Source organism: Equus quagga, chromosome 21 (assembly GCF_021613505.1).
Source record: "Equus quagga isolate Etosha38 chromosome 21, UCLA_HA_Equagga_1.0, whole genome shotgun sequence".
Taxonomy (NCBI): domain Eukaryota; kingdom Metazoa; phylum Chordata; class Mammalia; order Perissodactyla; family Equidae; genus Equus; species Equus quagga.
This window is the reverse complement of record NC_060287.1, coordinates 14,913,346-14,930,471: the sequence shown is the minus strand read 5'-3', so window position 1 is coordinate 14,930,471 and position 17,126 is coordinate 14,913,346.

Here is a 17,126-nt window from a genome sequence, read left to right as displayed (position 1 = left end):
TTAAATTAAAGGTAAATTGTCTGAATACATCAATTAAATGGCAGAGATCTGTGTAGAGCATTTAAAAATGGTTCAATTATATGTTAGCAACTCAATTCAAATACAACAATATACATAAGTTGAAAGTAAAAGGATGGAAAAAATGTATATCATGCAAACATTAATCAAAGAAAGAGGAGTAGCAATATTAATAGCAAATAAAAGAAACTTCAGAGAAAAGAAAATTACTAGAGAAAAAGATAAACATCATAAAATGATTTAGAAAAGACAATCCAACAAGAAGACATTACAACCCTGAAGAATGAGTATACGCCAAATGAAAGAACTGCAAAATGTGTAGAGTAAAAACTGATAAAATAGAAAAGAAAAACAGATAAATCCATGATTATAGTTGTAAACATCAACACACCTTTCTTAACAATTGATAGAACAACTAGACAGAAAATTAGCACAGATATAGAACTCAACAACATCATCAACCAACAGGAGCTAATTGACATTTTTACAACATACCATCCAACAAACAGCAGAATACACATTCTTTTAAGTGCCCACAAACACATGCTAAGATAGGTTATATCCTGGTCCATAAAGCAAATCTCAAGAAATTAAAAATAAGTGAAATCATACAGAGTGTGTTTTCTGATCATAATGGAATAAAACTAGAAACCAATAATGGAAATACAACAGGAAAATCTCCAAAAACTTGGAAACTAATTAATACACTTCTATATAATCCATAGGTCAAAGAGGAAGTCTCAAGGGAAAAAATACATTGGAGTGAATGAAAATGAAAATACAACAAATCAAAATTTGTGGGACACAGCTATTGCAGTACTCAGAGGTAAACTGATAGCACTAAATGCACACATTAGAAAAGGGAAAAAGGTCTCAAACTAATAACCGAAGCTCCAGCCTCAGGAACCAAGAATAAGAAGCAGAAAATTAATCTAAAGCAAGGAAGGAATGACGTAATAAGGATAAGAGCACAAATCAATGAAAACAGAAAAAGAACAAAGGAAATGAGTGAAGCCATGAGTTGGTTCACCGAAAAGATCAATAAACTTGGCAAACCTCCAGCAAGACTGCCAAATAGAAGACATATATTGTGAGTTTCAAGAATGAAACAGGGTATATCACTACAGACCCTGTAGACACCTAAAGACAATAATGGAAGACTACAAACACTAGAGACCGAACTTAGACAACTTAGGTGAAGTGGACCAATTCTTCAAAAACCCAAATGACCAGAACTTACCCAATATGTATTAATTCATTTGAAGAGCCCTATAAAACTATTAAGGAGATTGAATTTGTAATTTAAAAATCCCATCAAAAAGAAATCTCCAGGCCCTGGTGGTTTCATTGAATAATTCCAACAAATATTTTAAAAAGATTTAACACCAATTCTACACAATTTTTTGAGAAAATAGAGGAGGAAAAAATTCCCAATTTATTTTATGAAATTAGTATTACCCTGATATCAAACCCAGACAAAGACAGTAGAAAGAGAGAGAAATATAGACCATATCCCTCACAAATATGAACTCAAAAATTCTTAGTATTATGTTAGCAAATAGAATTCAGCAATATATAAAAAGAATTATACACCATGATCACTTGAGGTTTACTCCAGGGATGCAATTTGGGTTCAATATTTCAATTCAATAAATATAATCCACCATATTAACAGGCTAAAGAAGAAAACTAACATGATGATATCAATGGATGCAGAAAAAGTATTTGACAAAATTCAGCACCCATTCATGATTGAAAACTCTCTGACAATTAGGAATGGAGGGGAGCTTCCTCAATTTGATAAAGACCTTCTATAAACAGAAGCTATAGTTAGCATGATACTTATGGTCAAAGACTAAATGCTGTGCCCCTAAGATCAGCAATAAGGTAAGAATGTTTGCTGTCACCACTCTTACTTGAGGAATGGAGTAATGCAAGCTCTATTCAAGCTAATGTAACAAAGCAAGAAAAAAAAAGGAAATAAAAGGTAGAAATAAAAATACACTACTAATCAAAATCACTCAAAAATGAAATAGGTGTAGATCTTAAAAAAAAGTACAGGATTTACATGCTGAAAACTATAAAATGCTCATGAAAGAAACCTAAGAGATCTGGAGAGACATACTACATTCATGGGTTACAAGTCTTAGCATAGTAAAAACGTCAATTCTTCCCAGATTTGTATCAGATAGATGAAATTATTCTAAACTTTATATAGAAATGCAAAGGAACTAGAACAGCTAAAACAATTTTGGAAAAAAAGCATACATTGAGAGGCACATCCGATTTCAAGACTTATTATAGTATATTACCTAATATATAATATAATATAATATAGCTATATAATAATATATTAGTAATAAGAAATATAAAAATAGATTAGTATTTGATTGTAATCAGGACTATGTGGTAATAACAGAGGAATGGGCACATCAATCAATGAAACAGAACAGGGTATCTAGCAACAGACCCAAAGATATATGCCCAACTGACTTTTGACAATGAAGCAAAATCAATTCAATGGAGGAAAAATAGTCTTTTCCATAAATGATGCTAGAGTAATTGGACATCCACAGGCAAAATAAATAAATAAATAAATAACAAAGAGAAAGAGAACTTTGACCTGTATATCACATCTCATACAAAAGTTAACTCAAAATGGTCAGAGACTAAAATATAACATAAAACTACAAAACTTCTAGAAAATAACATAAAACAAAATCTTTCAGATTTCAGCCTATGCAAGAGTTCCTAGAATTGACACCCAAATCACAATTCATAAAGAAAAATTGATAAATTGGTCTTCATCATCACCATTCAAAACTTTGCATCATAAAAGACTCCATTAAGAGGATGAAAAGACAAGCTACAGATGGGAAGGAAATATTTTCAAACCACATACCTGACAAAGAACCAGTATCTAGAAACTATAAAGAACTCTCACAGCTCAACAGTAAAAAATCAAACAATCCAAATGGAAAACAGACAAAAGAGTAAAGAGACATTTCATCCAAGAGGATATACAGATGGCAAATAAGCACGTTAAAAGATGTTAAACATCATTAGCCATTAGGAAAATGCAAATGAAAACCACAACACCCCTATTAGAAGAGCAAAAACTAAACAAAAATAGTGACAACACTAAACGTTGGTGAGGATGTTGGATTACTCATATTATCGCTGATGGAAATGTACAATGGTACAGCAACTCGGGAAAACAGTTTGGCATATTCTTCTAAAAACTAAACATATGCTTACCATATGACCTAGCAATTTGACTCTTGGGCATTTATTCCAAAGAAAATGTTCACACAAAAACCTGTACAAGAATGTTTGTTTGTTTGTTCATTTGTTTTTTGAAGATTGGCACCTGGTCTAACATTTGTTGCCAATCTTTTCTTGTTTTTTCTTTTTCTTCTTCTCCCCAAAGCCCCCCAGTACATATTTGTATATTCTAGTTGTGGGTCCTTCTAGTTGTGCCATGTGGGATGCCGCCCTAGCAAGGCCTGATGAACGGTGCCATGTTGGCGCCCAGGATCCGAACCAGAGAAACCCCTAGCTGTTCACCACTCGGGCCCCGGGCTGGCCCCTGTACAAGAATGTCGAGAGCAGCTTTTTTCATAATCGCTAAAAACTGGGAACAATCCCAATGTCCTTCAACTGATGAGTAGTCAAACAAACTGTGGTACGTCCATACCATGGGATGCCACTCAGGAATAAAAAGAAAGAAACTGTTGATACACTCAACAGCCTGGATGATTTCAAGAGAATTACACCAAGTGAAAAAAGCCAATTCCCATTACACTCTATATGATTTCCTTTTTAAATTCTTGAAATGATAAAATTATAAGAAATGGAAAATGGATTAGCGGTTAAGACAGGGGTGGGAGTGGGAGGGAAGCGGGTGTCACTATAAAAGTGCAACATGACGAACCCTTACGGCAATGGAAATATTCTCTACCTTGACTCTAGTCATGTCAATACCTAGGTTTTGATATTGTACTATAGTTTTCAAGACATTATCACTGGGGAAAACTGGGTGGTATCTCTATTTTATGTCTTACAACTACATATGAATTATCTGAAGAGAAACGGTTTAATTTTTTTTTTTAAGTATCAAACACACCAAGATTTACTGGTTGTTTGCACTGTCCTTGCGTTATTGTAAAGAAAACTCTCATGGAAAAATTGGAATGTACTAGCTGCCTATTGGTTTATTTGGACTTGAAATCCCAAAGTGTTATTCACTCAACAATGATTTGATCAACCAGGAAAATTAACTTCGGGAATTTCTAAATCAGGGGTCAACAGACTTTTCTGTGAAGGGCTAGGTAATAAATGCTTTCGGCGCTGCAGGTCACTTGGTCATTGTTGCAACTGCTCGACTCTGTTATTACAGTATAAAAACAGTTATAGACAGTATATAAATGAAAGAATGTGGGAGTGTTCCAATAAAACTTTATTTATAGACAACAAACCTTTAATTCATCAATTTTCACCTCACAAAATATGTTTTTTTTTTCCCCCAAACATCTATAAACGTAAAAACCATTCTTAGCAAGTAAACTGTATAAAAACAGGTCCTGGATTTGGCCCACAGTCTGTAGTTTGCTGACTTCTGAGCTAAATTACTTTTCTGGAATCTTCTATAGTCTCATTATTTCATTTTTGTTTCCTTTTTCTTTTCTTCTCGAACATCTTCCACATTTCAAAAGCTGCTAACTGCTCCCATTTAGGAATTTCCTCTTACTGTCCTTCCATCTATGTTTTCTTCTCTCACGTTGTCAAGGGACACAAACAGAAATTTTACTATTAAAATGTGGAGCTTGGGAAAAAGTAGGAAATCAGATAAATTATCCCAATATCATGTTTTATTTAAATTTCTTAATAATTCTAGTGAGAAATAATGCTGCCTTTCACAGGACCTCTTCAATGTCTTGAGAATCATGAAAAGAGGAAATTACATGAGGCAAACGACTTGAAAGATTCAAATTTATTTAGACCAGAAGTTGAAAAAAAGGATAAATAAAAAGGCTATAAGAAACAGTGTGCTATGTTGTGGTTGTAGGTGTTATTTGCATGGTGGTGATTGGTGGGGACAAAGGGAGTAGAGATGGCGTTAAAAAGCAGCGGGGCCGGTCTGGTGGCACAGCAGTTTGCATGTTCCACTTCTCGGCGGTCTGGGGTTCACCAGGGATCCTGGGGGTGGACATGGCACTGCTTGGCAAAAGCCATGCTGTGGTAGGTGTCCCATGTATAAAGTCAAGGAAGATGGGTACGGATGTTAGCTCAGGGCCAGTCTTCCTCAGCAAAAAGAGGAGGATTGGCAGTAGTTAGCTCGGGGCTGATCTTCCTCACACACACACACAAAAAAAAAGCAGGGAAAAAAAGTAGCTCGTGACAATAAAACGTAGATTGAAATTGTTAAATTAAGTAAACAAGGTGGCCATTAGATGGAGGTGGCTTTAACGCCTTCGTAGTCTTTGTAAGCAAACCAAACTTGAGCCTGCACTGCCTCAAGGTTAAGAAACTGAAGCCTAAGGACAACTAATCACAGCCAACAAAGTAAGGCAACGGCTTAAGTTATAGCCAATCAAATAATTTCCTTGCTTTGCTTCCGGTCTTCTCTATAAAAGTCTTTCCCCTGCTTCCTATTGGAGCACGTCCAAGCACTTCAACCACTTCTGGTTTGGTACTAGCTGATTCAAACCAAATTTTGCTCAAATAAATTCTTAAAATTTTTAATACGCCTCAGTTTATCTTTTAACACAATTAAACTTAAGTCAGGAAAAAATAAAACCACATCAAGCACAAAAAGAAATTTAAAAGCAAAGCCTAGATGGGACTAAGGATAGTAGGTAAAAACTTCTATATTCTTGAAGTCAAAATACTTCACTGAGGCCATGTGGGTAAAAGGGTAGGCTTCCAATGGAATTATTATTTTCATGAAAAATAAGACTGTTTTCCACAAACTATTGCTTAATTAAAGATACTATAAAAAGTAGTTATTAAACCATAGAAATTAAGAATATTCTGGAGTCTTCAGATAATATTGCTTACAATTTCTTTAGAAAATTAGAATGAATAGATGGAGAACTGTCTCTTTTTTTATTAACTAACTTCAAATAATTAATGTAGAAATTTAAATTGCTTATTATTTTTACCCTTATAATCAACTAAACACCAAGACTCATTGAGAACTCACAAGCATTCCTTATCTTCGTATCAGATGTGAGGTGATGAAAACATTTCAATTGGAATAAGAAGCTTTAAATAAACATGATTCCTTAAAATACTGACCATAAAGTAAGATGAGGCTCTATCATTACTGATGAGTTAATATGTATACTTAAAAGTCATATTAAAACACTTTAATAGATAGGTATATACAGAGAAATATTAATATTTATCGAGCACTCTCAAATTACAAGCAATTTATGTGAATTGATTTAGTTGATAATTCCAAGATTAGTTTTTTTCATGAGCATAAAGTTCATACATGTATGGATATCTTTGCTAGCAAAACACTACCCATCACATACTGGGGAAAGAGTGCTGTTTTTAAGTGTGGTAACACTAGTGTTTTAAGTGGCTTAGGGTTTTCATTTTTTGCTGAGGAAGATTTGCCCTGAGCTAACATCTATGCCAATCTTCCTCTAGTTTGTATGTGGGTCACCACCACAGCAAGGATGCTGATGAGTAGTGTAGATCTGCGCCCGGGAACCAAATCCAAGCTGCTGAAGTGGAGCGTGTGGAACTTAATCACTAGGCCACAGGGCTGGCCTGGGCTTAGAGTTTTAACCATTACTTTTGCCGTAACTATTTCAGTTTTCAGTGTACATTTCAATTTTTATCTTTCCAAAACAGAGAAGCCGAATAGTACACAATTATGAGTATATGGGTCTTTCCTAAGTAATTTTTAAAAATGCCTCTTTTACTGCTTTTGGATATCTGGGCCTCCTCAGATCTAGAGATTTGGCCCACAAGTAATTAGCAGATTCTTTCAGGCTTTGGCTGGTTTAAGAATTTGGGGTACCAAGGTCGTCCCCATGAAAGCATACAAACCAGATTACAAAGGACTGAAATAAACCGGCTGGAGATTAAGAAAAATAATCAAGCTCCTAAATTTAAAGTGTGTGTCATAAATGCTCTCCTTCCATGGGACTTTTAACGGGGTCTAGTACTATATTAAGAGTTTGAAAAGATAAATCATATCTAGTTTAAAATTGATAGATTTGAGGAGTTAAAAATGTTGCAGACAGGTAAAATTGCTAGTTATCTTATTAATTTGACTTTGTTTAAGAAGAGAATTTATCTTAAATATGCATGGTATTTTATTTCCTGGTTCACATACCAAATGAAGCTCACATATTAAGCATGGTAGTCATGGAAGTCTGGCATCTTTCTTGCCCATTCAGTTGCCATGACTTATATATTAACTGATTTTACATTTCATGGGAATGAAGGGCTATAAGAAAATCTGCTTAGCAAAATAGAAGTTTTTATTAGAAGATTTAAGCAACAAAGTCATAAATAGCCCAGGTATTCCTTTCTACTCAATGGGAGGCACCATGAGGGCTCTCTTGACACAGTAACATTCACATGACTTCACCAATTGCGTCCCTGGAAGTAAGTGGTAAAGCCTTAGGAAAAAGGCAAAACATGAACCAAAGGTGTCCAGTCAACACCGGCTCCAGATCTGAGACAATATGGGGCGTACTGCTGGGAAGGCATGACAATCAGAACTGAGAACACCTGTTCAGTGTTCTCTTTTAGCAACCACATCACTTGATAGCAGTGTTTCTCTGTAGTCAAATGAATACGTTCAACTGAAGTCCAAGTGTAACTTAAGGATGCTTGAAGAAACAAAAACAGAATAATTAGTAATAATCCCATCCCAGAAAGGTAGAGCCAACCCATTTTATAATGTGCTAAAGTGTCCAAGTGCATGAGGGAGCTGCACCTCGGTTTCCTGTTGAGCACAACTCCCCAGAACCTTCTTCCAGTATCTGTTCTCAATTATAGATGGCGCATTCTACTTTTGAAAAGTCACATATGACCTGACTTTACCCTCATGTGTGTACTGTCAATTACTGATATTTTTAAATAATTTTGATATCAGATAAAATTGCCCCCAACCTCTCTACTAACTTGTGGTTGTGCTGGTGTGGTGCTGTCCTCCAGGTCTGCATATCTTCTGTATGTGTGATGACAGATTCTCCTTAAAAATGGATGTAGATGAACCAAGAGTGGGCAGAGTTAGCAAAACATGGATTATTCATATGCAGCCATCTGTAGTCAATTGTGCTAAATTTATTCCAGATTCCATAATGGGAGTTCTCCAGATGATTCCCATATTGGTGGCCATTGTTCTGACTACACGAGTTTTTACATCTCCTTCATCTCTCTTAGAGAATGAAATGAAAATTCCATGGGATTTGGAATCGTCTTGTGGGCTACAGAAAGAATTCATTCTTCATATTTTGCATACAAACTTTTCTCTAATATAATATTATATGGTAACATTGGATTTTGTTTATCAACAACCTTCCTTCTTTAAGTAATGCAAGGATAATTTTACTTATGTTACCTTCATGAATTAAGAACATTTTTTATTTCACAAAAAACCATGTGTAACTAAGAAAAATAGAATGGAAGCGATTTGTATATGAATTAAACCCACTTTAATCAGTTCCTTCTTCTATTATTCCCCATTCCTTAGCTATAAAAGTATATTACATGGCTATATAATATGACATTACAACAGAATGGAATATCCCACAAATTGTTTTTCAGTAATGGCACTTTATTGTATTAACAGCAATTTTTTTCTTTTTGAGAAAGATTAGCCTGAGCTAACATCTGCCACCAATCCTCCTCTTTTTGCTGAGGAAGACTGGCCCTGAGCTAACAGCTGTGCCCATCTTCCTCTACTTTATATGTGGGACGCCTGCCAAAGCATGGCTTGACAAGCAGTAGGTAGATCCGCACCTGGGATCTGAACCAGCAAACCCTGGACTTGCCAAAGCGGAATGTGTGAACTTAACCACTGTGCCACTAGACCAGCCCAAAAATAATTTGTTAAAATAGAAGTATGTATATTTAGAAAGCACTGCACATTTTGACTTACTAAACAGAATATATTATCATACATTTAGTTTTCTAGGCAGATTTATTTTTCTAGGTGTCATTATTATGGGCTTTGGTTACTGACCTTTGGTTGAACATAGTGACCCAGTTCTGCAAAAGAGCAAGACAGTCTTTCACAAGAAAAAATATGCACCAAGAGAACGAAAAGATAAGCCATAGACTGGGAGAAAATATTTCCGAAAGACATATCTGATAAAGGACTGTTATCAGTGTATTATCTATTATCCCAGAGATACTACAAAGAATTCTTAAAACTCAACAAGAAAACAAACAACCTGATTAAATAATGGACCAAAGACCTTAACAGACTCCTCAGAAGAAGGTTTACAGATAGCAAATAAGCATATGAAAAGATGCTTCACATCTTACATTATCAGGGAAATACCAATTAAAACAACCGTGACACACCACTGCACACTTACTAGAATGGCCAAAATTCAAAACACTGACAACACCAAATGTTGACAGGGAGGTGGAGCAACAGCAATTCCATTCATTGCTGCAGGAATGCAAAATGGTGCAGCCACTTTGGAAGACAGTTTGGCAGTTTCTTACAAAACTAAATATACTCTTACCAGATGATCCCGCAATCGTGGTCTTTGATATTTACTTAAAGGAGTTGAAAACTTGCGTCCATGCAAAGGCCTGCACGTATATCCTAATAGCAGGAGGTTATGGGGGAGGGTGAGATGATTAGGCAGCACACAGAGGACTTTTAGTCCAGTGAAATTACTCTTATATACTCTGTATATAAAGGTGATAGATGTCATTACATATTTGTCCAATGTCATTATGTATTTGTCCAAACTCATAGAATGTACAACATCAAAAGTGAATCCAATGTAAACTGTGGACTTTGGGTTATAATGATGTGTTAATGTAGGTTTATCAATGGTAATGAATGTAACATTCTGGTGGAGGATTTTGATAATAGGGGAGGCTATGCATGTGTGGCGGTAGGGGGTATATCGTAAATCTCTGTTCCCTCCTGTCAATTTTGCTGAGAACCTAAAACTGCACAAAAAAATCTATTAAAAAAAAACAATGTGCTCCCTTAACTTGCCATAACATTCAGTACCTACGTAGCTTATTGCACATAGTATAAGGTCAATATAATAGAATTTGGTTATTTATCCCTAAACCTCATGGACTTTATATTTTTATATATTTATATTTTATATTACATATGATTTATATTTTATAATTTGAATATCATTGACTTCATTTCCTTTTCTTTGTCTCTTTTGGGATGTCAACCTTGTCCTATCTGTCAGGTTGAAGCCAACTCCTTATTTACTGAATTTAATCTTCTGTGGCCTAGAAAAAAACCCCAGATAACCAAGGCATTATAATAGTGTCAAAGTCGCCATCATTCTTTTAATATTAATTTAATAAATAAGTACTGCAAATATGCAAAGAGCAATGTAAGAAATAGCCCCAGGTCTTCAAAAGCTTAAAATCTTATAGAAATGATAACACATGTCAAAATTTCTTTAATGGAAGGCCAAATGTTTTTCCTCCAGCAGGTTATGACAGTTGTCATATACGCCTTTAAAAGTGGAATGTGATTGAGAACAGTACAAAGAGGAGGTTGGGTGATAAGGGGTGGAAACAGAATCTAGAAAAACTTTATGTGTACCTAGACACTGACCTGGAAATTAAGAACAATCCTGTGACATATTTTGAAATTCATTCTGTGCTTTCAGTGTTACAAAACTCATATACTGTACTTGATGGGATGTGTACTGCAAAGCTTTGTGTGACATTCATTGTGACGGTATCTAGAAGGTTCCAAAAGAAGTAAGCTTTTGGTGCGGTATCTACACCAATAACATACCTGGCCTTGGGGTGAAGATAGAAAAGAAAAAGGTAAAGTTCAGATGTAATGCATATACATGAATAAAATTGTTAGTTGCATATTTTGTTTGATTAAATAGTTCAATTATGCTACAAGGCAGACTTGTATGCTACAAGGCATACCTTGACTATGTTTTCAAAATAATTTTGAAATTGGTTTCTAGTGAACAAACTCCACACATCGTTCATCAAAATGTGTGTTTTCTTATTATTTGAAAATGAGAAATGATATGAAAAGAATCTGTGTATGTCTGTGTAGTGCTATTTACTTACAATTAAATAATTAAAACTATTCTTTATATTATGATGTTTTCAATTTTAAAGAAAAGGAACATCTTACTATATTATTTTAAGATAGAAAAGAGAAGAGACTAGATTAGCACAACTAAAAGTAATTTTTAGATATGCTAAATATAAACTTCGGTTCAAAAATAATCTAACAACTTGAAATCCAACCTGTTTTACATACAGCTTAAATTACAGTCAGAGCTGGGATCAAAGTGGACTATTTAATTTCATTTGCTTTATTCACTTCACAAACAATGCAGCAATGATCCCGGTGTTTAACTGTAGGTTATCTGATTTGATAATGGTAGTTCCTAGAAGATAAATTTCCAAGGTGTGGAGAATGGATCTATTTAACTATTCAGTCTGAGCTTCTGAAACGTTACCATGTGCATGTGTATATACAAGAATTTCCTACATATGTTGAGGAAGCATGGTCAATATGTTTCATTTCAAAAGGTTTATTGCTTAGATTATACTACAAAATGCCTTTCCCCATATACACAGCAGCAAGCGTCTAAGGATACGTTTCTAAGATCCTATCATCCTATTTGAGAACTTATTTTAGAACTTGTCCCTTCCTACTCCCTTTGCTATCATCATTTGTTGAAATTATTATTGAAATTCCTTTCTTTTAATAGGAGTAGTGAATTGTAGAAGTAGTTTTCTTTCTACAGTTCCAGATATTTATGCTTGCTAGTAACAGGGAAAAAAGTATCAACTTAATTTAAGAGCTTTTTAAGGACTGGGGAATTACTATGGAAGGAAGCCTTCTCACCACAATGAGCACACCCGTGTGCTGGTCAGATAAGTTTCAAGAGATGCTGGAAAACCATATGGAGAGATGCTTTAGAAGAGACTGCCATGTTGAGATAGGGTAAAACAGACAATCTGAGGCCCTTTTTGCACTGTGACCCTGGGTAAGTCATTTAATCAATCTGTGTTCATTCTCCCCTCCTTTGCAACAGGAGAAAACATAATAGTTACATCATTAGGATGTTGAAAGAATTAAATAAATAAATTCACCTAAAGGGGTTAAAACATATCTAGTATACAGTAATCATTAAATAATGTCAGCTACTATAGTTGTTTTTTAAACCTCAGAGTTTTATGACCAATTGAAAATATTTAATAACAAAAAGCCATCTAGCAATATTTTCCAGCAACATTGCTTATAAACATCAATGATGCTGCTATGGTTGTACATTGATATAATGCTATATTTTAAGTATGTATCATTTGATAATCATCACATCTTTAAAAGTGAAGCCGGGCAGGTGCTAGTGTTCTCATCTACAAATCAGTGAACCCAAGGTCAGAATGATTAACATACTTGTTTAAAGTAATATATCTGGGATATAAAACCTAGAGACACAAGTTATCTGATTCCTATCCAAGGTATAGTTTTTTCACTAAGCATGCTGTTTTCATAAAAAGAAAATCTTTTAGCTTGCTGTATTCTTTCTTCTTGGTTCTCTCCCTCTCTGTCTCTTTCTCTCTGGTTCCATCTGTCTGTGTCTCTCTTTCCTCATCCCCACCCCCTCACTTGTGGGAATAGTGCGGATAGGAAGACGCATAAAATATAAAATTGCTTTTCCCATATAATTGTGTTGAACTTTTTTTGATAACTCTTGGAAAAGCATTCAGTAAGAATTGAGGTTGAATTATACTGTCATCCAGTTTTATCAACATCATAAATAAACATACCAAAAGATGTTCTTTTGTGATCATTTTCACTAAAGAAACGCCTAATTATGAAAAACACATAGATTTTCCTATACAATTTAGAATCTTCGCTATTAAATTTTATTCCTTTAAATGTAGTTGAATCATTTTTGTTAATAACTCCTCCAAAGATCAAATTAAACCTATAAAGAACGATAGGACTGTACACATTATTAAGAGGATTATACGAATTTAAATGTCTATGAATGTTAGCTTTCACAAAACTCCAAATATATATCCATCTTAAATGAAAACTTGAGATTGAGACCTAAATCTAATCAATATCTGTCCATAGACTCAGGTTAAATTATTGTGGAAACCACAAATGTAGATTCTTAAAGATTTTCAAGCAAAACACCCACTGTATCACGACTAAATAAAATTTTATTTATTTAAAATATATATTGTAGTCTGATATTTCATTTTTTAAAATATTTACTTAATCTGTAATACAGGTTTGTTTAAGGCAAATTAGAAATCCAGAAAATCCATAAGAAGAGAAACAATTATCCTATTAAACTGCATTGCATGTATTTAAAGAGTAATTACAACTTAGTACTGTGATGGAAAATTATGAATCTGAGGTTGTCAGATTTTTTCTTTACTAGGGGAATAACAAGTTTTCTGTTCTAAATTGTATTAATACAGGATAGTTGAAAAAATATAGACTTTAGAGAAAAAGTGTGAGTTCACACTATTTGGACAAAATGCCAGTCGTATTAAAATTTGGAGTATTATAACAAGCATAGGAGTTTTAGCGCTTGAATTATGAAATTATTATAGTTAATTTAGTCTGTGGTTTCAATGCCTGAAAATTCAGTTATATTCAGTTATACAATGCAGATGAATTGAGATAAGAATGGTGACTAGGATGCATCGATTATTAGAAGTTTTCCTGAGTTAGGGAAAAGGATAGAAGAGAAAAATATTACAAGAAGGATCAAAAGAGTAATATTTAATGGCTTGTTTTCATAAGGAGAGATTTCTGCAGGTTCTAAACCAAAAGGTTTTGTACTGGTATAATCTTATAATCCTTTGCTTCTCTGAAAAAGAGTAAACAAATGTATTTAAGCAACACAAATCCTCCCACCTCTTTATTATTTAATGGGCTTAGAAACCCATCTGGGTGCTTTTAATCCCATAAAGACAAATATTTTTATTTATTTAAATTTGGAGGGGTATTTACTTCAAAATATTTGCAAAGTGGAGGAAGCAAGAGCTTTCCCATTAGAATGTAAACTTCATGAGGGCTGTGCTATTTGTCTGTTTCCTTGACTGCTATATCCTTGGTGCTCTGAAGAGTGCCCAGCACCAAGAGATGCTCCAAATATTTGTCAAATTAATGAATATGGAGTTGTTTTCACTTGTATAATCAAGTTAATTTTCCAAGGTGCTTTTTCTCCTTGGAAAAAAAATTGCAGTTTTATGCCAATGTTTAAACTGAGTATCTTCATTGACCAAAGTAATATTTGAAAAAAATGGATAATTGTGGAGTTTGCTTTAGAAAAATCATTAGCATATCTATAGTCATTCATGCTCAAAATAACAATTGCAGCAATGCAAACATATGCCTAGAGTCTTTCCCTATAGATTGCAAGAGTATAAATGCAAAACAGGTTTTGTCAGTTCTACAACAAGAGAAACACTTTCTACTTGATAAACCATGCATTTATTTTGTTTTGTTTTTTTAACAAACATAACTGGAAGATAAATCTTCTCTTCCTCATTAGTGATAAACTAGACACTACGAAGTCGTACTACAAAGAATTTGCTTACACTATGGTTTTGATGAGTGTTTCCCAAACTTAAATTTACCAAACACTAATTACAATAGCGTTCCTTATTGAGAGTATGAGAAACACTTTAATGATAAAGTCTAACATTAATGAGCTGAAATGCCATTGTGGTATTGCGAATTTCCAAGAAGAGACATGCCTTACAGTGTTTAAAAGATGTTTTTTAATAGGATATCTCATTAGACTAAAGTTATGCTGAGTTTATCATTAATGATAATGAACTAATAAAATGAATTATTTCACCAAAATATGTGCTTTGAATTTGACTTTTCTATCATGGCAGGTAGAGATTTCCAATCCAAGCATTTCTTTATGATCACATTTACAATCATGATGTGGTGGACATCATGTGAACCACCCACCTCAGAAACTGGGAGAGCATCAAGAAGGACCACTACACTTCAGAGCTACACTAATTCTCAGAACATCTGCAAGCACTTATCTACCACAAAATACACATGGTGTGAGTTGTAGTTTCTGGCATTTTCCCCACGTTTCATCTTACACTGGTCATTTATTCAATTAAAACGTTTTGTGTAGGTGATTTAGGGGATGGCAGGAATTCTTTTCCACTGCCGATGTTTTCTTCCCTATGAAACGACCAGGGCCTCTCCCCTTCTTTTATTCAGTCTTCCCAGCAACGTAATCTGATCGATACATTTGCAAGAAAAACTGTCCATGCACAAATCAGTTCCCTTTGCTGCCCTATTTTCTTAGGGGATGACTTTCCTACAAAAAGAACTAACAGGCAATAACATGGTCTCCACAGGGGAGACCCAGTTTTTCTGGTCTGAATGGGTGGGTAAATTTATCTAATTTTGAGATTACAGCTAAAAAGCCCATTTACCTGTGGGTCTACACTATATCCTCCAATCTAGTTTTTATCCACAACAAATGTGATATTTTGGCCTTCCATCTGCCTCTTCTTCCTCCTCTTGTCTTATTTCACAGTTGGTTCAGAACTCCAGGGAGCCTGTAGGGCGTTTTTTTAATCAGATCGCTTAAAGACCCTTATAATCTATTGAAGAAAAATCAACATGTGGAATTTTGCTTCGTTTGCAATTTGAAATAGATTCAATTTGCAGTTATGAATTCATCTATTTCCCATGCTCTCTTTAGATAATTCTTAGTATGATTTATTTCTCAATGTGTCATCTGAGGCCACAGAAATTTTCCTGTATGTCCTTTTGTAGCAGTACTGAGTGCAGAACTGATGCATTCGTCATACATGAGCATTACAGAGCAATCATTCACAAGCAGATACTGTGTATAGTTGGTGATTTTTTCCAGGTATGTAGTTGGACTTAATTTCTCTTGCCCAGTTACCTTATGGTCAGCGGCATGCAGCTATGAGATGGTTGGCCTGGGTCTGAACTGTGTCTGAGACCCAGTGAAAGAGCAAAACTCACTGACCCTCACAGGAATCAAACACAGGCTTTGGCCTCATTAGCTCCATGATTCAACCAACTGAGCTAATTAACCACAGATGCACAACTATTATCAACTGCTGATTCCAATTCTTGGAGAATTATGAGTTGACAAATTGTGTCGAAATGTATTTAGGATAAACTTGGATGAGTTGAATTAAAATATTTGCAGAAGTAAAACATTTTCATTGTTTTTTTTTTTTTTCCCAGAATCTGAACACTATTGTGGTAACTGCATCACGAAAGAAATTAGATCCAGAATAAAAAATACACCAACCCTCTTCCTCACCCCTCAGGTCACACACACACACACACACATGTGTACAAATGTCGAGTGTCATTTATAAGCTCTCTCATGGCTATCCCGTATTCTATGATTATATCAACATGTTTTTGATCAGTTCTCTTTGTTTTTATTACCAGTTTCTCGTCATCTTATTTACGAAGTAGTCCCTAATCTCTTCCTAAAGGTCTTCATACTCTACAGTCATTCATTCACTCACTATCCACATTTTATTTCTCTCCTCGGCATTTTCTCTTCCTACCATACATAGACTGATGGGGAAAACTCTTTTATGACAGAATATACAATTTCTTAAAACAAAAGCAGTAAATCTAAATAAGTCTAGCAAAATAATTCTTCCAATAAAAGATGATTACTGAGTGTCCTGAGAATATACATTCTGTGATTAGCCAAGACATTTTATTATTAATTATATTATTAAAATATATTAATAAATAAATACACAAAAAACAAACAAAAAAATTAACTGGTTGATCTATGATGAATAAGCTACTTGGAAGACCTACAATACACTGTAAATGGTTAATTAGAGGCAAAAAGCGCCACGGATGCCCAGAAATTTCT